This window comes from Pelobates fuscus, chromosome 4 (assembly GCF_036172605.1).
Source record: "Pelobates fuscus isolate aPelFus1 chromosome 4, aPelFus1.pri, whole genome shotgun sequence".
NCBI classification, from domain to species: Eukaryota; Metazoa; Chordata; class Amphibia; order Anura; family Pelobatidae; genus Pelobates; species Pelobates fuscus.
In genome coordinates, this window is record NC_086320.1 from 202,118,581 (window position 1) to 202,140,087 (window position 21,507).

Consider the following 21,507-nt stretch of genomic DNA (forward strand, 5'->3'; position numbering starts at 1 on the left):
AGCATGGCAATATACCTAACAAATAAAGTCACCTTAACACCTATTTTGAAACTTATCCTGTTTTGTTTTAAAAAAAAAATATATATATATATATATTATTGTTTTTCTTTCCTTTTTCTTTTATTATTGTTTATTTATTAATTTATTTTTGTGCTGCACAACTGTGGTGTAACTTAGATGAGGCTTGCGCAGAGCCGGGCAAGAGTTATCTGTCCATTCATCAGAGTGATCTGGGCGATGCCACTGGGCACCCCCACAGATTGAACCCTCTATACTACCTTTTATGGGGCAATAGCTCCCCCCACCTCAAAACTCATGCTAACCTGCAAACCGTAACACATTCTCTCGCTCTAAATCAAGCATGTCAAATTTAAAGTATAGCATGGGCCACATAATCAAGGTTTAAGTTTATGTGGGCCTCCAAAAAAAAAATCCTTAAATATTCATAGAAACGTAGGTTTATTTTGAAGAGTACAGTATAAAAAAAAAACAGCATCCCCCTGTACTAAATCCCAGTACCCCCTCTAGCCAACAAGTAGACTCCACTCACATTGCCCCTGCCAGTATGCAACTCCGGAGTCCGGCCTCAAAATGGCACCGTCAGCACCCTGTGCCAAATCTGATCCTCCCGCTACTTCTTGAAACCCTGTGAAGGTGGAGCACGTCGATATCATGTCGGAATGTGACATGGCGTTGCGTGCCTCCATGCACCTCCAGGTACTCCACTGTCTAGTCACAGTCAATGCAACACTGACCAATACACACACACACTCCGTGACACACACACATTCACTGACAGACACAGACCGAGACACACACAGACATTCACTGACACACACACACACACAGACAGACACACACTTACTGACAGACACTCACAGACACTCACTTGCTGACACACACAGACAGACACACACATTTACACATAATTTCATTTATTGCTCCCTACCTTTGTAAGCTGGTGTGGGCCCTCTTCTATCTGGAGATCTCCTTCCTGCTCTTCACTGCTCCCTTGCGTGCTGTTTAGTGATGCTGGGTGCCAGAATGACATCATATTCCGGCGTCCAGCATCACTACAGACTGTGCGCGTGAGGGAGCAGGAAGGCTGAGCTCCCCTGCTGCCGCCAGGATCCTCTCCTCCCCAGCTGGGTAACTTTTAGCAGAGTAGGCACCTGCAAGGTGGAGAAAGCAGGTGCCTACTCTGCTTTAACACTAAGCATGCACTCGCGGCTCACCGTGCCGCAAAGATGTCCATTGTGGGCCGCATGCGGCGCTGCAATGTTTGACCTACTTACTCTAAAGGAAGCAACTTAAGTGTCTATGATACGCTTTTCACATTCGGTGCCAATCTCCAGCCACTCGGGATGTTTGGGCAGGTGGAGCCCCAGTTGATGAATCCGTCTGTGGTAGGGGAATGTTCCAGTGCGCCAGGCCGCTCTTCCCTTCCTCTGGGCTAAGAAACACCTTCTCTGCTCCATTCCTCCATGCTATCAGGTGAGTTGGGAAGCCCCACTTGAAGGGTATGGATGCCTTTCTGAGTGCTTTAGTAATAGGGCCGAAAGCTTTCCTCTGAGCCATTGTCCCTGGTGATAGGTCAGTATACAGCTGGACTCCTTTGAAACACTCTCCCAGGCTGTAGTTATCCTGAACTGCCATTATGAGTCTCTCCTTATGTCATGGTGGCGGTCCGGTGACCGGGACCCAGACACTGTCCGGGCGGCGGGTGTGGACCGGGACCCAATATGCCTGATGATCCGAGTAGGAGTCACAGTGTGGAAGTAGAATAGCAGGGTCTGGAGCAGGGTGACCGCACCAGCGTTTGTGCGGCCACAAACCAAGACCCTGTAGCAGCTTAGTGGAAGCCAGAGCAGACATATGCTGAGATGTATCCAGTACTAGAAACAAGAAAAAGCTAGGATAGACACCAAACAAGAAAACAAGACAAAACTAGTAGAACCCAGAACCAGAGAAGGATAGAAAGCTTAAACCCAGAACATATACACAAGACATGAGGAAAACATGAACATAACATGGGTAAGACTGGACAGGACTGTACATGGACTGGGTATACAAACTAAAACAAGACAAGATATATTAGGCAAAACAAGAGGAAGCATAACTAAGCACTAATGAGAAAAGTATGGGGATTTAGTTACACTATATGATCATACATTGCATAAGCCTGCCACAACGCCAATGTACCCCATATTCGGCAGGTCCTACACTGCCTAATGTTCACTAAAAGAACCATACTAGACCAATAGTACTTACCTGCAAGAAAGGGCAGAAGACTTGAGCAGCTGCCTGCAGGAACTCTGGAACCAAAGGGAAAATGGAAAACAACGGGTGTGGCAAAAAACCAAACATTTAAATGAAACCAAGAGACTGGGAAATCCAGGGACGGAATATAAGAATGAACCCAGAAACCTAGCAATAAGGAAAACCAGACACAGAATAGAAAACCAAAAACCAAGAAATACTAAACAAGAATAGTAAAAGGAGTACTGGATACCAGAAGCCAAGTCCAGACATAGAACAGAGCAGCGCACATCATTACATAACGCCCCTCTTAAGGAGCGGACTCTGGACGCTCCAAACAGCGACCAGAAATGTTGAGCGGATCCTGCAACGAAGTCCTCTAGACTTCCTCGGAGGCATGGATCCCCCACCGGAAAGGCCTCCTGCATAGGAACCACCAGCAGCGAAATGAAGGTCACGCCAGAACAGAAGCACTGCCACAAAACCGGAATCAGAACCAGGAACAAAGCATCACAAGATGACACCTGCAGAGACCAACGACTGCTTAGCAGATCAACCCCCTCCAAGACAGGAATCAGACAGACTCAACAAGAATGAGGAAGTCATCTCCAGCAGACTGGTCAGATATAGGAGCTCTTGTATGCTGATAATCCAGGCAGGACACAGACAGGGCAGAACAGGAAAGCTGCAAAGTCCACTCCACGAACTCCAAGTGCCTATGGCCATACTGTCATGGTGGCGGTCCGGTGACCGGGACCCAGACACTGTCCGGGCGGCGGTGCGTGGACCGGGACCCAATATGCCTAATGATCCGAGTAGGAGTCACAGTGTGGAAATAGAATAGCAGGGTCTTGAGCAGGATGACCGCACGCCCCCTGGTGTTGCGCACCAGCGTTTGTGCAGCCACAAACCAAGACCCTGTAGCAGCTTAGTGGAAGCCAGAGCAGACATATGCTGAGATGTATCCAGTACTAGAAACAAGAAAAAGCTAGAATAGACACCAAACAAGAAAAAACTAGTAGAACCCAGAACCAGAGAAGGATAGAAAGCTTAAACCCAGAACATATACACAAGACATGTGGAAAACATGAACATAACATGGGTAAGACTGGACAGGACTGTACATGGACTGGGTATACAAACTAAAACAAGACAAGATATATTAGGCAAAACAAGAGGAAGCATAACTAAGCACTAATGAGAAAAGTATGGGGATTTAGTTACACTATATGATCATACATTGCATAAGCCTGCCACAACGCCAATGTACCCTATATTCGGCAGGTCCTACACTGCCTAATGTTCACTAAAAGAACCATACTAGACCAATAGTACTTACCTGCAAGAAAGGGCAGAAGACTTGAGCAGCTGCCTGCAGGAACTCTGGAACCAAAGGGAAAATGGAAAACAACGGGTGTGGCAAAAAACCAAACATTTAAATGAAACCAAGAGACTGGGAAATCCAGGGACGGAATATAAGAATGAACCCAGAAACTCAGCAATAAGGAAAACCAGACACAGAATAGAAAACCAAAAACCAAGAAATACTAAACAAGAATAGTAAAAGGAGTACTGGATACCAGAAGCCAAGTCCAGACATAGAACAGAGCAGCGCACATCATTACACCTTAATGGTGTAGAAGTGTACCCGTACAATGGTTTCCCTTGAAACTGCCGCTGGTAGATTTCCTGGTTTCATCAACCTGTGGATTCTGTCCAGTTGCAGATCCTGATCTGATGCCTCCAGTAGTAAGGAGCAGAAAAGTTGAGTGACATATTCTCTCAGCTCGGGCTGCTTGACGTCCTCAGATATGCCACGCAGACGGATGTTGTTCCTGCGGGTTCTATCCTCGAGGTCCACCACCTTTGTCTCCAGCTGCTGTATCCAAGTCTGGAACATGGTGTAGGTGTCCGCCAGGGTGTTATGTGCCTCAATGACCTCCTCCATTTGGTCCTCTAAGTGGGCCGTGCGGTCCCCAATGGCCTGCACATCTCTCTTAATTTCTGAAGCTAATTTTTAAAAGTCAGCTCTCAAGGTCTGCTTAAGGTCTGCCAGCAGGAGCTTAATATCCCCATCAGATGGGATACAGAGGTGACATCACTTGCCTCTGATTCTAAGGCCGGGGAGCACGCCGTAACTGTGCCATCTTGATTCTGCGAGCTCAGCGGTGATGAGGCCGAAATCTGCAGTCTTGCGGTCTTTTGTCTCTGTTTTCTGGATTATTTGCTCGCCATAGTTTGTCTCCATTTCTCAGCAGATGTAGTAACTGTTTTTCATCTTTTCATAAGCTGTAGAATCAGGCTATTATTTGCTCAGTCTGACGGAGCTAGTCCTTTATGCGTCTAACTCCATTCAAGTCACGGCCTAGCCCCAACGTTAATTTAGTTTTTGACAATTTTCATGTACATGTGTATATATATATATATATATATATATATATTATTTAAATATACCAGCTACATTTTTTTTTTTTTTTTTTTAATTCTTTATTTTCAGCGCATAATGTGAAAATTACACAAACAGGTGCTGTAACGGATATAGTAAAGTAAAGTATCGACATTGTAAACTTGGTACAAAAAGACAACAGCAAGAAACATTATGCACATTTTTTGCTTTAAGAGGGCTGTTGGGTTGTAGCGGTATGTGGTCATGTGTAAGTGGGTGTGAGTTCATCACTGTTTAGTTGCCGTCACCACCAACGTTGCCTGGTTTGTGGTACCTGGTAGTGGATGTCATGTCTAGGGGCTTTAGATTCGGATTTCGTCGATGTCCTCTGTTTGGAGGAAGTTCTAGGATAAGCTCCCTGTGAGTCGCTAGACTATTTGTGTGTGTCTATGGTATTCCCTAATAGGTATACGCTGCGTGGTGGCTCGCTAGGTCATGACTATTTGCGTGTGGTCTAGTTGCATGGCTCAGGTCCCATCTCAGAAAGTGACTGCTATGGTGCGTCTATGGGCGTCAATGACGGGGTGTATAATGGTGGTCCGTCAGTCCTATATAGCTATGTCATAGGTAAGGTGGGTCGCTGCCTGAGTGACGTCGTTAAGGTCGTGTGTAGGCCCCTTTGTATGTAGTTCCCCTGTGACCCTGGGGATGGGGGGGGGAGGAGGGGGGGAATAGAGCTACGGAGTGCGTGTGCTCTTGTAACGGTTGTGGGTAGGACAGTTTATCTAATGTAATGGAGCAAACTGTAGATCTTGAAAAGTCTCAGTGTCCCTCAACCGGGGTTGATGGGAGATGTTCTTGAGTCAGGTCATGGCTTCGTGTGGTCCTCTGGGTTCTGTTACTGCTCTGTTTCCTGTTGGTCTCCGCTCGAGGCTTGAGGTTGCGTTCATGCCTTGTTTCTTTAGCCCCAATGTTGCTAGTAGCGCCGGTCCCTCTGCTGGATCCGAGACTTTGTAGTGTTTTCCCTCTTTAGTTACCCACAGGGTCTTCGGTGTCGCCCACCTGTAGGTGAGGCCTGCTTCTTGAAGGGTGGCTGTGATTGGTTTCAGCGTTTTACGCCAAAGGAGTGTTTCCCTGCTTAGGTCCTGAAATAAGGAGAGTTATCAAGTCTCGAATGTGTAGGGGGTCTTCCCTTGAAATGCCGCCATTATTCCCAGTTTATCAGTCATGGTGCAGCAGCGCAGAATGATGTCTCGTGACGCTGACTCTGGAGCCCGGGGTGACTTTGCTATCCTGTATATGCCATCAAACATAAATTGTCTGGCCCCTTTGGATGGTAGGACTGTTGCCACTAGGCACCTGATGAAATGGGGCAGCTCTTCTAGTGGGATATTCTCTGGGACCCCCCCGTATTTTTACGTTTTTCCTCCTGCCTCTGTCGTCCAAAATATTAAGTTGTCTGGCCATCGAGGTTTGTGTTGCTTTTAGGCTCAGCACTGTCCCCCCCAGTGTTTGGAGGTCCTGTTTCAGGTCTGCCAGGCCTGATTCAGTGGCTTGTGTGCGTGCTGTTACTGACTGCACCTCTGTAGTGAGTACTGCGAGGTCATCTTCCCACATTTGTTTTAGGTTTTTCTGCAGGCTGTAGCATTTCCTGGATATCACTTTTGGAGGCCGGTGTGTGGTCCCCTACCCTCGGCAGAGCCCGCAGGGAGTCAGTTTTGGAAAGGAGTGTGTCCGGGGGGTCTCCCGCCCTCAGCCTTGCCTCTGGTGGGTGAGTGATGGAGGGGGAAATGTCAGTGTGCTCTCCCTCCATTGAGGAGGTTGGCGAGGGCCCACGGGGCATCTGATTAAGTGATGTGGCAGGGGATTGCAGCATTTGGCTGATGTCTCGCTGCGTTCTAGGGTTGGGTGCAGGTTGCTTTTGTGACCTTCGCCCCCTTGTACTTGCCTCTGTCTGGGCGTAGTATTCCGGCGTGTACCGCGGGTCGAGTCCCCAGGCGAGCTCTGTCGGCTGTCCGCGCGTGAGGTAGGCCTTGGGGCCTCGTTTTCGGGTTTTTCTGCCCGGGGTAGAAAAGAAGGGCATCTGTGGATTCCGTAGGAGTCACTGAAGCCGACCCACTAGTCGGAGGCTGTGTGCGATGCAGGATGCTGTTGATTTTTAAGAGATTTCTACCAGCTACATTTTAACTAGTAAAAAGAGGTTATTTAACGCCTTAAGGACCAAACTTCTGGAATAAAAGGGAATCATGACATGTCACACATGTCATGTGTCCTTAAGGGGTTAAAAGAAAACTCAGTTCTTCGATAAAATGCTCTGGCGGCTAAGCTCTGCTATTTTGGTCCTGTGCTCTGTCGTTTTGATCCTGATATGTAAAACATTGTTTTGAAGACACAGCAAAGTTTACATTGCAGGGCTAAACCCATCTGTAGTGCCTGCCTCCCTGACAGCAAATTGATTGGCATTCTGTGTTCAGAACCGAGTATGACTTCTTTGACGTTAGACGTTCCTTTTTCTCATAGAGAAGCATTGGATTCAGTACTACTCAATAAGAAACATTCAATTGGAAGATTGTAGCACTTGTCAGCCCCAATTCTTCACTGTGAGCTTTGGTTTGGATGAGAAATCAAAGAAGGGTCAGCAGGCAAGATTACAAGATGTGAGGCAGTCAGTGGCTGCAAGGACTGAGTCTCAGCATTGGAAACAAGGTAAGTAAACTTTTATTTATTTTATTCATTTTTTTTTAAACTTAAAAGGTGTGGGGGGAGGGGGCAGGTTCACAAGGAAGCAATAAATATATTTAATATAAAAAAAGAATAGTTTCCCTTTAACAGAACATTCAAGCAACATAGCCACCACAGCTACACTTGTCCCTTCTGATTGTAAGTAGTCAAACTATTTTTGAATAGTTAGACTTTTTGCCTGGGGTCCACTGGGCGCCGCTCCCTGCCTCAACTAATGATGAAAAGGGAACGGAGACACTTGATGGGCATCAGGTAAGAAATCGAACTGTTGTAAAATAGCTTGACTACTTACAATCGGGGGTCTCCAGGATACCTCTACGGTGAACTATTAAAATTTAAAGATACAGTAAAATGTAAAAATCCGTATCTTCAATCAGATATTAAGCAATACATATTCATATAAAGTATGGTAGGTACTTGTCTTTTGTGTCACTTTACCCAACTCCCATTAGAATGTAGAATCGTTTGAGTAGGGCCCTCAACACCTTCTGTTCCTGTGCGTCCAACTCATATTGTTGCAAATAACTGTCTGTTAGTCTACCCATTGTAGAGGGCTGCATTATTTATTGACACTTTATAATTAATAATACTACATGACTAACAGGGGAACAAATCATCAAATTATTAAAATGTGCCTGAGAACAACTGAAACACCCCTTGCAAATGCTTATGAAGAGGAAACTGACAGACAAAGTGTCGGGAGGTCCTTCTGTAGGATATATTTGTTTTACCCATAAACCAAGGAAGAAATTATAGCAATTTGCCATGTTTTTCTCTCTCTTTTTGTATTTGATTTTTATTAAATTTGTGTTTGCCATATGAAAACATTAATACTTTATATGCGTGTGGCAAAGAAACTATAACTGTATACCGTACATACAGTAGGAATGTAGGACATCCCTGTCACCTCAATTCCAAAAAAAAAAATGGTTTGAATAGAAATGTGTCTTTGTATCATCTTGTTCTGAAGTTTTCAAACTCCATCAAATATTTCTACTGGTCAATTTACACACCACGTATTTTTCTTCTTATAATACATATTGACTTACATTGTGTGTCTGTTCCCCAACAGCAGCGAATAAGCACTGTCTACCTTTGCCATGTTCTTTCCTTTCTTTCCTTAATCTCCGGGTTTAATAGTCCTCTGTTATCAGGAGCTTATATAATTATAGAGGAGTACTAACAAAATGGGCTATGTAAACAATTTATATACTACTGCTTAAAATCACATGAGGGGCCATGAAACAGATTGATGATTGCAGTATGTGTCAGCTGATACTAGTTAAATTGGAAGGCTTAGCCCGGTAGAGCTAATGGAGGTACCTGCTTTCGAACTTTCAGCTCTCCGGTGATGGTAGTGGAAGCAGGGAGTGGGGTACGGTGAGCCGCGGGTAATTCATTTGAATTTTGTGATGAGGACATTCATTTAAATGGACCAGAGATACCCAATCTACTACTTAAATGGCAGCTACTCAAAAATAACAAGCATTTCCAGTGATACTGGCATTGAGAAAGTCTATATAGCAATGTAGTTTTTAAGGCAAAAAAGTAGTTTCTCATCTCAAAGATTGATGTGACAATGTACAGTTTGGCTGAGGAATACTGGCTGGTTTTACAAAGAAGACTGCATCAAGGTCCTGTTCACAGTCTTACACGTACTATTAGGCACACTCTAACTGGTAAGAGCTGGGGTCTAGGACCGTGCCCATTTTGCTCCATAAAGTAAACCTACCATGACAGATATAGGTTTGCCGTTTTCTAACCATCTGGCTTGACTTGTGTTATATAATTAAATGTTTATTTCTTTACTACTATTAAAATCTCATATTTTCATTTATTTACACTGTCTCCTGCTGAGAACATCAGTCATGTTTTCCATGGGTGTCACACTTGCTGCAAGAGACACCTCTATTGCAATGCATACCCCTGTCTGGGAACCACAGGTTTAAAGTCACCAATACTTTATGTTGGCTTTGTGGTATGTAAATAACATGTATCTGTTCTTTATCACTCTCTCCATTCTCAGATTGACTGCCCAAACCTGCTGCATAATAAATTCTGGCGCTTTATCTCCATGCTGCTTTTACAGAGAGAATGTACTCTTTACCCTTACTTCCCCTTGTCTTCCCTTAGATGGAGGGCACACAAGAGAGGCACCCAGAGGAGGGATACCCTGATAACAAAAATTCAGAGCACAGCTCTATGTCAATCAGCACAGACCGAATTGACTGACAGGAGGGGGGGGGGGGGGAAGAAATGATTAAACCTCTGATTTTAGAGAAATTAAAAAATTTGCCAAAACTTCTGCTTGCACAATGTATAGATAAAATTGATTCTCTATAATGTAAGACAAAGTCATGAAAGGTACCATTTAAGAATTTGGTTGGTACATTGGTCTCACTATTGTATAAAATAGTTTTCTCTTTTTTTAATGAATGTATAGTTTCCAATGATCCTAAAAATCTGTGTTCTGTCTTCTGAAAAAGTCCAGGGCACATGCATATGTCCAACTACAAACTGTCATTTTTAAGATTATGTATACTTATCCCTATGTTTAACAGCTATGTATGTGTATGGAGTAAAAATAAAATCAGATAAAGAAACCCACACGTCCTTATTCTGAAGCTGGGTACCTCCATCTTTGCTCCCTGCCAATCATTGCTGCATGCCCTGTGGTTTGCACCTGGCAGTCAGCTAGAGAATGCATACATAGAAGTGAAGAAATTAAACAATGTTTATATTTCTCATCTTCAATTAAAATGCTTGCCCTGGCTTTTCTTTATCTGAACTAGATTATGATGTAATTTGCTAAATCGTTATTAAAATGTAAAAAAATATTTGTAAAAAGAGCATCTCATAAAAAACGTTAGCACAATTTATAGGGGATTTATTAATATTTTATTCAATGGTGGAAACTCCAAAGAGGTGAAAGGTACCTTTTTTCACTGTCCTTTTAAGGGAAGATTTAAAAAAAACACATTTTTCACAGGGAGTCATCTGATTTTCATAACATCAAGCATTTGGATTCTTGGATCTTTCACAGGACAAAGACTGCATTTGGTCTGCATTGTAGGTGGTCTTCTTGTCAACAAGAGTATTGTAGCTTTCCTTGTTATGTTGGATCTGTCTCCTACCGGATGCCTACTAATAACAGTACATTGCTAATCCAACTAGAGCTCCAGATGGGAGTAGTGGCCTTGTCTAGCAATAGAGACCATGCTTTCTGCAGGATCATCACTAGCGTAGCGTTTGTTGGTGGGTCCATGAGTCTAGAGCAGGGTCTATGATGTCAACATCCTTACCCCTACTCCAGATGACGTGTGCTGTTCATCTATTATCTTTCAGGTCACCTATAGTTAACAGACATTTTCTCAATTTCACTAAATTTAACTCTTCCAATTATTTTACCGTCATTTGGTACCATCACCTGCCTTTACCCAAAGAGTCAATACCGACCCTCTATGTTTCAATTTCTGCTCCACAATACTATTCTAATATTCTTTACATTTCCACTCAATTGCAATACCTTTGACATTGTTTTCATTGTCATTTCTCATATCCCAGAAAGGCTCTCAATTCTTTACTTGAAACATACATGTTTATCCATGTCCGTTAACATATTTCATTTCAGAATTATTCACTTATTATCACCTCATCTTCCCCTCTTCTCCTCTCTATGCTATTTTATCTTCTTTTCTCCATCTACGATTTCACCAGTGCCTTGTTTACTACATTCTTCATCCCCAAACTTCCTGTTGTTTCCCCTTGAACAGATCTTTCTAATTCTTTGTCACTAATCTATCTCTTCCTACTTTGTCATCACTAGTCCATTAGCTCTAACTATATCCTCATTCTCGTCCCTTAGCACTTGTTCTCCTTCCTCCCTTGATTGCTGCTTCTTTGTATAACTGTTAATGATTTTTGTTTACATTTTATGCCACCAGTTGTTTTATCAATGCTGCTTACACATATAACTTAAAAAATAAAGCAATCTTCCAAGTAAAAAGACGTTGCTAAATGAAAACAAAAGAGATTTTACTATATACTATAATACTATATATTATACTATAATAGATTGTACAGTATTTGCTATTTTCCATGCAGGTCTGTAAAAATTTAATTGTTTTACTTAAAAAGAGATATACGTATACATTTGCCAACAAAATAAATTTGTTAGACTGCAGCAGCATTCTGCCGCCATTTGCAATATCACTTTTCAAAAAGATGCTGCTTCGGTAAAGTTATGGCTAGCAGACAGAATAGGGGAGGGTTTGGTTAGGAGACACGGATAAAATGTGAGTTAGGAGGGAGTTTATGGTGAGTTTAGGGTTGGGGGATAGTAAGAGAGGTTAGGTAGAAGTAGTCAACCTTCTGCATTCCTGATGTTGTGGACCACATCTCCCCTGATGCTTTGCCAGTATTATGACTGTAAGAGTGTTATGGGAGATGCAGTCCAGAACATTTGGAGTGCCAAAGGTAAGGTTAGGGATATAGAATAGGTTACTGTAAGGGTAGTCTTTAGCATTAAAGGACCATTATAAGCACCCAGACCACTTCAGCTCAATGAAAATCACAGTGAGAAGACGCTGCCGACCATAGGAAAGCATTGAGTAATGCTTTCCTATGGGTGGTTTGAATGCGTGCGTGGCTCTTGCTGCGCATGCGCATTCGGCGCTGACGTTGGCAGGAGAAGGAGAATTCCCCAGCGCCGAGGGAGCCTGGCGCTGGAGAAAGGTAAGTGGCTGAAGGGGGCTTTCAGCCGAGCGGGGGGGGCCAGGAGGGTGGGGGGGCCTAAGGACTGCATAGTACCAGGAAAATGAGTTTGTTTTTCTGGCACTATAGTGGTCCTTTAAGTACAGGGCTAGGAAGTTAGGGTTTAGTGGAAACGTGCTTCTAAGAGACTTTGGACTTTCATTCTTAGCCAGGAAAAGCTCTGGTGTTTTCAAATCTGACTTGCAAAATGTAGGCTAATAAAGCTAGAATTTAATAAAATTGAACTACAGGAAATGTTGGCATTAGCTTAGCTTTGCACATCAGTTCACATATGACCACAACTCACCGTTTAAAGAAGAGACCAGGGTTAGGCAATATTCAGCACTCCATGTCTTAGACTGCATCTCCACTGATGCTTTTTATGCCAGCATTATGTCCGTAAGAGAATTATGGGAGATGTAGTCTACAACACCTGGAGTGCAGAAGGTTGCCTACACCTGGAATATAACTTCAAATGATTGCTTCTTAATATGCATCTATTTTCTGACGTACAATATATGAATTTAATATTAAAATACTTGTTTTATGCTTATGGCAAAACAGTGATATGCTTAATTGTATGAAGTACTAGAGTAAGAATCAAGTAAATAATAACATATCAATATTAGGGTGTTAGCATGTATTATCCTATAAAAAGCATTTCTAAACTTGCTACCATTTAACACTGCAAGATATTATTATTATTATCATTTATATAGCGCCAACAGATTCCGTAGCGCTTTACAATATTATTAGAGGGGGATTTGACTATAAATAGGACAATAACAAGAAAACTTACAGAAACGATAGGTTGAAGAGGGCTATAGGTTATAAGATAGGTTATAAGAATGCACAATTGAATATCATCATCATTTATTTGCAGTGAATTCACCTAGTACACAAAACTTTAAGAGGTAGGTTATCAAACGGTTAATAATGTTGATAAATGGTTAATAATCAGGGAACAATTTGCTAAAATGTTTCTTATTGTGTGATGAGAATGTACTTTTTTGGTAATAGTATTTACAAAAATAGATATATTAAAAAACAAGATAGATCTATGACAATCCAGAAATTATATTTTTAAACCTAGGTTTTAACCGAGATTGTAAATGCATGAGACAAGCAATATATAATGTTAAAACCTACTGCAATTATTCCTTGTACTTCACACACAACAGTATAAGGCTTCCAAATATATGTCTTTGTTTTAACACTAAATGTATATATTAAATATACATAATCAACTGCTGTTTAACATGTTTTGTCACATTCTAAGGCAATTTCATAATATTTTAGATTTTATTTAATTTGTGAGAAATCATGAAAAATCTCTAGACAACAAAATATAATATTCCTGAAATATTTTTGCCACTGATGGGGTTTACATGTTAGCAAAAATTAAAGATTGTCTTTTATAAATTTTGTATATTATTTGTAGTTTTTGGTTTGGTTTTGACCAGTTCACTTCTCTGAACAATTTCTTTCTGTGCCCAGACCTTCCACTTTAGAGGCGCTTTAAGGCAGTAAAATAAAATTGACCTACTTAGTGAATTACTCAATATGCAGTATTCCAATACAATCCATTAACAATTATAACAATCTGAAATTGCTAACAGTGATAAGTGTGTTTATAGCGACATACTCACATAACTATAGGAACCATATATATGACATTTAGCATATAATCAGTGCATAATTACCGAAAAATGTCACAAAATGTTTGTAAGATATAATCTTTGTATAGCTCTGCAGAAAAAGGCATATGTTAATAGTGTTATTATGCCCATAGCAAACTGTACTATAAATAATAATAATAATAGTAATAATAATGATAAAATAATATCCACCCAATTATGTTTAGTCCTATAGGTTGAGGAGTAGTAGAATAGTTAATTATTTGAAAAGTTGTATTTTTAACAGAATGTTTATATCCATCATGTGCATACAACACCTCACAATGCAATGCCTGACTGTAATATGCTATATAGGGACTGAGGGTTAATTGAACTCCTTGTCTTTCTCACAATGAGTTATTAAATAGAGACATGTCTAAGGATTTCAGTGCAAGCTATGAATGGACAGTTATAGGGAATTACTGGCACACCAACTGTGTTGGACTACAAACCGCGCTGCATGTTGGGAGTTGCAATCGCAAGAGTGCTCTGCTGGCATTGCATGTTAATCTGGTTGGGGGGTTTTCCGCGTTTGGAAGAGGGAAAATTACTATATCACATAAAAATGGCCATAGTTCATTTTCTGTTTGTTTTCTCTGAACAAAACGACATATTTTCGTTTTGTTATTGCGAAGAAAACACAGTAAATGCCAGGCTGGCATTTTATAAATCAATCAGAAGGTTAAAACGTGCTCTCTATAGCTGTCATTAGTTGTTTTGCACTGAGTAAGAAACAAGATTTACAGAGTGCAGAATTCAGCCATGATAAAGCCACAGAGAGACTACTAACATACACTAATGCTGACCTATACCCCCAGTGCAATGCCTTGTGAGTGTGACATAACTTCAGGTGTGTGTGTGTGTCTCAAATGGAATAGAGGCGATTCTACAAAAATAATGTTCGCTATCTTATTCCACAATACAAAACGTCACAATTAGTGAATGCTTTGCTCCTAAGTCATACAAAAGCCGCTCTGATAATGTCCCATACTAACGGAAACGTTGTCCGCTTGACTGATTATCACAGTTTCGGGATAAAAGTAATAGATTTATGAATGTGCTCTGGGTAAGGACAGTGTGGGTTACGAATACTATTTTTATATAAGGATGTAATATTAGGATACATTTTAGAAACATAGACAGTGTGGGTTACTAATACTATTTTTATGTAAGGATGTAACATTAGGATAAATATTAGAAACATAGACAGTGTGGGTTACTAATACTATTTTTATATAAGGATGTAATATTAGGATAAATATTAGAAACATAGACAGTGTAGGTTACTAATACTATTTTTATATAAGGATGTAATATTAGGATAAATATTAGAAACATAGACAGTGTGGGTTACTAATACTATTTTTATATAAGGATGTAATATTAGGATAAATATTAGAAACATAGACAGTGTAGGTTACTAATACTATTTTTATACAAGGATGTAATATTAGGATAAATATTAGAAACATAGACAGTGTGGGTTACTAATACTATTTTTATATAAGGATGTAACATTAGGATAAATATTAGAAACTAAATATAAGTGAGTTCTTACAGTACACTGTCACTCCTATCACTCTTAACCAGTGACATAGTCTGTCCGGTACAGATCTAATAAAAGGGACTAGAATTCGTTCAGTAGAAATCAACTATATATATTTACAATATACAACAATTTACTTCATGAACATATTATTATTCGAATCCCAGTTTCATTCAAAGTTGAAAGAAATATTTTTTTTTGTAATTCGCGTGGTTGACGGTTAAATTAGTTGAATTAATCTGTTTCATAATGACCGTAAGATTTGTTTACTAAATATAAAATTTATATATATATATATATATATATATATATATATATATATTGCCTTTACAAAAATCGGATGCACTGCACACCGTTTTATTACAGAAACTAATATATATAATCTGCATATAACAGCAATATAAAATAACAAAATCATTTTAAAAACACAGAATCTATTTGCTTACCTTGATGCAAAAATGTCTATTTAGTTTCTAAACATTTTCCCCATAATACAGTGATATTGAGGGAGTTGTAAGACTGAATGCTGATACCCACAGCCTGCTCCTCTGATGTCCTGTAGGAGCTGCTGATAGTTCAAAGTCTCCTAAAGTCCCTGCTGTGGTCAGGAAGCAGACTCAGCGCTGAGGACACGGTCAGCTCCCTCTCTGAACTTGTATCATAGGCAGGTGCAGTGACTGAGCATGACACCCTCCCTCATCCAGCCCAAACACACTAACACCAGCCTCTGGCCAGCCTGAGTGCTGCACAGTGACACACACAGATCCTCCCCACCCTACAATAGTCAATGACCAATGGGCTCCAGTTTATAGGGTCCTAATTATACATTTCAATAGACTGACTTCTCATTGCAAATGAATGCTATGTGTGTTTGTGTTTGTTTTGTATATATAGATATATGTGTGTTTTCTGTGTATTACTAAATGTTTTCCTGTCATAAACATATTTGTTTCTGGTTATAATGTGAATCCTGATGATGCTCCTTTAAATGTCCTCGAATTTGTGGGAAATATAGGATTATGTGTAAAAACAGCTCTGTTCGTTTTCACGAATATGCCATTTTCTTATGCATGAAACTGTCAATCCATGTTTATCCTTTAGGGACTTTTTTTTAATGCCATGGTAAGCCCAGCTCCCCATCATGGCAATAATCCTCCACCCTAGCACCATTAACAATATATGTGAAAATAACCCAAGAATGACTCTGTGCCCCCACCTTCCATTTCCCACAGCTTTCCTGGTCTCTCACCACCTCTAACACAGTTATAGTTATTGCTGCGGAGCTCTGGTGATGCGCACTGCATGCTACTGTGAGTCATTTGCTCTGAAGCTCTGGGATATATGGGACAATGATAGACAGCCATGTTTTGCTGGACTGACTCTACAAGTTGTGAACAACTCACTGGGCTTGATTAAAGCATTGTCCAATAAAAGCTTTTTTCCAGAGGTCCCCTTAGCCTGTCCCTAAATAATTAGTGAATTTGAACTCCAACCAACCTTGATACTGACTGAGTATGATGATTGTAATTAAACAACAGGGGCAGTCTGATCTTTCCATGTTTCCCTTTATTTTACTCATAGCTGCCTCTGCTCTCAGATCTGTCTCAAATGATACCCCAAAGGCATGAAAGGAATGTCTCTAGCAGGGGCGTACCTAGAGCATTTGGCACCCGGGGCGGACCCTGAGTGTGGCACCCCCCCCCCCCCTCCATAATAAAAATGTAAGAAAACACCACATTTTTTTCAATGTTTTCAATAATATTTATTGCACACATTTGTAAACTGCTTGTAAAATTTGTAAAATGCGCCAGTTTTGTAGAAGGGGGAAGACCAGTGCTTTTGTAGAAAGGGGCTGGTGAGAACCTTCTAGAAAACTCCTGCCCTGCCCCTTTCTACAAAGCCCCTTGTCTCGCCCTTCATATAAAAACCCTGCACCCCGATCACATAAATGTCATACACTCCCTACACATAAAAACCCTGCACCCCAATCACATAAATTTCATTCACTCCCTACACATAAAAATCCTGCACCCCCCTTAATAAAAAACCCTGCACACCCCCTTAATAAAAAACAAAAAGGTGCACAACCCCTCTTAATAACAAAAAACCTGCACACACCCCTTATAAAAACCCTGCACACCCCCTTAACAAAAAACAAAAATCTGCAGTGCACATCCTCCCTTAATAAATAGAATACTGCAACCCCCTTAATAAAAAAAAACCTGCACCCCCATTATTTAAACCTCCCCCTTTAATTCTTTAATCCACAGCCCCCTTTAATTAATCCACACCCCCCTTAATTAATCCACACCCCCTTAATTAATCATCACGCCCCCCTTAATTAATCCACACCCCCTTAATACACCCCCTTAATTAATACTCACCCCCATTAATTAATACACCCCCCTTAATTAATCCTCACTCCCCCCTTAATTAATACACCCCCTTAATTAATCCACACACCCCTTAATTAATACACCCCCTTAATTAATCCTCACACCCCCTTAATTAATCCACACCCCCTTAATACACCCCCTTAATTAATACTCACCCCCATTAATTAATACACCCCCCCTTAATTAATCCTCACTCCCCCTTAATTAATCCACACCCCCTTAATTAATACTCACCCCCATTAATTAATACACCCCCCTTAATTAATTAATACACCCCCCCATAATTAATCCTCACCCCTTTAATTAAACCTCCCTCCCCTTCTTTAATTAATCCATTATCCACCCCCCCCTTTAATTAATTTAGCCCCATCACATAAAATGACTACTCACATTTTGATGATGCCTTGACCGCCTGAATATCCGTGAAGGCGGGCTGACGGCGCTGCGCACAACGTCATCATGTTGCGCAACATCGCGGCCCGCAACACTCCTCCCCCTTCTCCTTGAATTAAGTCCAAGCCGGGCGCAAAGGTGCTGCGGCTGTGCGCAGCCGCCGCAGCGTAATGATGGGGGGTGACACATGACACTGGACGTCATGGCACCCCCCTAGTCAGTGGCACCCGGGGCGGGCCGCCCCCCCGCCCCCCCCTTAGTACGCCACTGGTCTCTAGTATACAATTCGAGAAAATGAATAGAGAGAATCTCCATAGGGGTCATTTAAGCTCATTTATGAGGCAGAGGTAAGCACTGAACTGCTGCACCTGCTGGCTGTGTAATTGTCACAATGTGCAACCATGCAGCAGAGGTCTTACTTACTGGTCATCGAAGGGTCTATTGTCACAGTGCAACCTTCTTCCCTGAATGACATTGTATCCTACCTTTATACTAACACTTTAGGAGAGGAGTTTAATGTTTTTTCTTATATAAGTTCAATTTATGTTTTTTCCGCAATGGAGAAAAATACCATCATGGTTATATGGGCACAGCTATGGGAACCTGCTTTGTCACTTGGTATGCAAATACATTCCTAGTATACAAGGGTTTGGGAGGATGTCACACAAAGTGGATTCTGTAGTGGGTGGAGTTAATGTTGGTAAATCTGTCTGCTACACAGTAACATTGAGAAAGGCAGAGGGTGCTCCTACAGTAATGGATTAAGAGCCTATAGGGCCAAATGCTGATGATTATAATGGGCCTAATTACAGAATTCGTTTGATAGAAAGCACAATAATAGTCTCAGGTACAGGTGAATTTGATAGTAAAGGCTGAAAATGTATGGTTTAAAGCCTAAATAGCTGTGGATTGCCTATATATTAAGTTACACATGATAATGTAAATTGGCATAGAAATTGCAAAGCATGCAGCAAGAGGTTTTTTTTTTACAAAAGGTAATCAGTTGTATTGTGGTGGAATCTCAGTAAAAATAAATTTACTAGGACAAGATTGCCATGTGGCATATGTGTAAATGTTGGTGTATCAGTTAGTCAGTTACACGTAGCTAAGATACAATCAACACTGTATTGAGCAAGTGCAGGAATGCAGAAACTGAAAACACTTCCCCTCCTCCATTGTTCTGGGTGAGCCATGTGGTCTAACAGGTAAGGGAAGTTAGGCTTTGTTCAGCTGATTGGGTAAAGAGTATATGTGGGTAGAGTTAACTATAGGAGGAGCTATATGTCTATATTATGCATTTACACAGTCAGTTCTGGGCTCAGATCTTGTTGTATTTTGGTGACATTAGTCCCTCTGAGCCCCGGTCGGTGAATCGAATAAAGAATCTCTTCCTGAAAGCAGGCTTACCCATCAGCACGGCACGAAAATGGGGCGCACTAAACGCCCTGACGGCTCCCAAACACCCAGGCATCCAGCGACTGCCACACACACGGGTCCCATGGATGGATATCTGGCCCCGGCACCCGCCGAGTACCACGAGGCTGCGGGCGCAAGCATGGCCGACTCCCCGGCCTGCTCACCAATACCGGAGACGGCTGCACCCACGCTGGCGGAGATCAGTGCAGACATAAAGGCAATTAAAGCCCTGGCAGCAGCAATGGTCACCAAATCTGACATGCAGACCCTATCTGAGAACCTACACACGGCGATCCGCACAGAGGTAAACTCAATTAAGGCCGAAATCTCCACACAGGCCTCCAGGATACAGGCAGCTGAGGCTTCAGTGCAGGCTGTTGGGGAGAGGGTTGAGGCTTCAAATCTGGCTATACATAGACAAGGCAATATTCTTCTACACCTGAGACGCCAAACTGAAGATCTTGATAACAGGGGCCGCAGATCAAACATTCGGGTCCGCGGCCTACCAGAACCCGAAGGGGCGGAGGCCGTGGAAGCAACACTACAGACGCTGTTCCGCGACATACTGGGCCCAGAAGCGCCAGACTCCATAACGTTTGACAGGGCGCATAGGGCTAACAGAGCACGCACGTCTGATAACACACCGAGAGACATTATATGTTGCCTACACTCCTATAAGCTGAAGGAGAAAATAATGAACAAAGCCCGCGCAAGGCCCACCTGGCGTTTCAATGGCGCAGAAGTTGCCCTTTATCAGGACCTATCTCCCCTCACGCTTGAGGCTCGTAGGGCCCTGAGACCCATCACAGCGCTACTCAGAGATAGGGGGACCCCATACAAATGGGGTTTCCCCTTTATGCTATTGGCCAGACACCATGACGACTGGTTCCCGCTACGCTGGCCAGAAGAGGTGCCCAGGTTCCTACAGCGCCTCAACCTCCCGCCTACAGAAGTCACCGACTGGATCCTGGGGCCACTAGACCAGAGGCAGGGTATCCACACCCCGAACTTGCAGCGAAGACGACGAGACGTCACACCTAGGCGCCCGCAGGCCCGCAGGCAACTGATGCCCACGGACCCGGAGGAATAAAGTTCTGCTCCCCACTTATATCCACCAAGCAAGGAAGACCGACCAGGACACACCAACATACCACGGCCCGCTGACAACCACAGATGACAACGCCATCCCGTGTACATCAGATGCCAGATAAGTACTGTTTACGCATACACATGTAAGGGGTCTTATCCATGACCGGGTGTTACAACACTCTCCTAACACGCCCTTGGGTAAGGAAGGCTACCCCAAGTTGATTGGGGAGGGGGGCCTGACGGGGGGGGGACGCACCGCTTGGCCTACCCGTGGGTTGGGGTACTTGCAGGGAATATCCCACATATGCACGTAGGACACAAACTATGTCGCTACACGGGACTGTTGAAATGCTGTATACACGTGCACATATATGGAGACTTACGCATGGCCGGGTGTTGCCACACATTCCTAGCACGCCCCTGGGGAAGGGAGGCTGCTCTGAGTTGCTTGGGAGGGGGGCCTGAGGGGGATGGGATGCACCACCTAGCTTGCCCGCGGGGTGGGACTCTTGCAAGGCATGCCCCACTTGTGCACGCGGAACACGAACTGGGTCGCTTCATGAGACTGTTGGTTACTCACGGGACGCTCAAGCACTTGATATATTGTGGTTTTACTGATGCTACAAAAATGATTTGGTCTGGTCATATTAATAACTTACCACTGCCTAAAGCACTATAAGAGGGACGGATAGAGGGAGGTGGGGAACGAATGGGGGATTTCTATGTGTATGTAGATCTTATTTCGTTGATACTGATATGCCGGGCTATAATGGGTGGGATAGCTTTATGGGTGGGAGAATGGCGGAGATGCTATAGAGCCCTAGGGCTACGAAGGGGATAGGGGTCACGCAG

At 42.5% G+C, this 21,507-nt stretch overlaps 2 protein-coding genes across 2 annotated transcripts in view; both read right to left on the reverse strand.

Moving 5' to 3' along the window:
• Positions 1 to 16,012, reverse strand: part of SLC6A3 (solute carrier family 6 member 3) — a 162,540-nt gene extending 146,528 nt beyond the window's left edge. The window contains exon 1 of the mRNA XM_063450566.1: positions 15,808 to 16,012. The gene's annotated coding sequence lies outside the window, so the exon portion shown is untranslated. The remainder of the gene's footprint in view (positions 1 to 15,807) is intronic.
• OTULINL (OTU deubiquitinase with linear linkage specificity like) overlaps positions 1 to 21,507 on the reverse strand; it is a 394,233-nt gene that overhangs the window by 310,489 nt on the left and 62,237 nt on the right. The window lies entirely within an intron of this gene.